Source organism: Sinocyclocheilus anshuiensis, unplaced genomic scaffold (genome assembly GCF_001515605.1).
Source record: "Sinocyclocheilus anshuiensis isolate Anshui unplaced genomic scaffold, SAMN03320099.WGS_v1.1 scaffold100, whole genome shotgun sequence".
Lineage (NCBI taxonomy): Eukaryota > Metazoa > Chordata > Actinopteri > Cypriniformes > Cyprinidae > Sinocyclocheilus > Sinocyclocheilus anshuiensis.
The window spans coordinates 1,430,877-1,431,885 of record NW_015555725.1 but is presented as its reverse complement, the minus strand read 5'-3'; the positions used below and the strand labels follow the sequence as shown (position 1 = coordinate 1,431,885).

At 34.8% G+C, this 1,009-nt stretch overlaps 1 protein-coding gene across 5 annotated transcripts in view; it reads right to left on the bottom strand.

The window, feature by feature from the left end:
* The window catches only part of LOC107672618 (small G protein signaling modulator 1-like), a 49,006-nt gene that overhangs the window by 14,293 nt on the left and 33,704 nt on the right, over window positions 1-1,009 (bottom strand). The window lies entirely within an intron of this gene.

Genomic DNA, 1,009 nt, shown 5'->3' with positions numbered 1-1,009 from the left:
AAATGTGAATGGACTGAACAGTTTTGAGTGAGTGAGTGAGTGAGTGAGTGAGTGAGTGAGTGAGTGACTGATATTTTTGTTATGGATTACACGTGTGTTGGTTTGCAGTGAGTTCACAGTTTTAAGGTACAAGTTTGCTTTGATTTATTTTCAAGATCTGAGGTAAAATATCTATTGTTGCTTTCACTATGGCTATAAAGATAACGCAAAATAATATTCAAACTCACATTAGACACTTTTAACATTGAATAAAGCACATAACGGTACGAGACTCAAACCCGCAACCTTTGGGTTACGAGTCCGACTCTCTAACCATTAGGCCAGGACTTCCCAATAAAATTATTATTTTTTTTTTTTTTAAATAAAAACCGTTCCTAAAATAGAATCCCCTGTCGCTATTGTCACGTGTTGCTTTCACGGGTGGTTAGGACAAAAACTACATGGAAAAGTCACTGTCATATGTTGTATGTTGTTCCTGCGCGACGTCGCAGAAAATAAAAACCGTTCCAAAAATAGAATCCCATGTCGCTTATTGTCACGTGTCGCTGTCGCGAGTGGTTAGGACAAAAACTAGAAGAAAAAGATACTTTTTATCACATCGTGTCTGGTTGGGACCCACAGTGTTACATTTTGATCTCCCCCCCCCAAAAAAATCTAAGCACAAAAATATTAATACTGCCAAATCTAATAATTTAATCTGCAATTAGGGAAAGTGGAGAGAAGAGATTCATTCCGGTCTGGAGATGAGCAGGAACAGTTGATTTGCATGGCAGACATGGAGATCCAGATTTTTTGTTTGTTCATTTGTTTTTAATATTCAACAGGCAAAGTTCTTCTGTATCTAAATGCAAAAATGTTCACAATTGTTTAAATAAAACAGACTACTGGGGAAAAAAATCTGAATATTCATCTTGTGACCAACTTGTGATTATTTTAACAAAAGCAACAATATAATAATTGTAATAATAATAACAAATATATATATATATGTATATATATATGTGTGTGT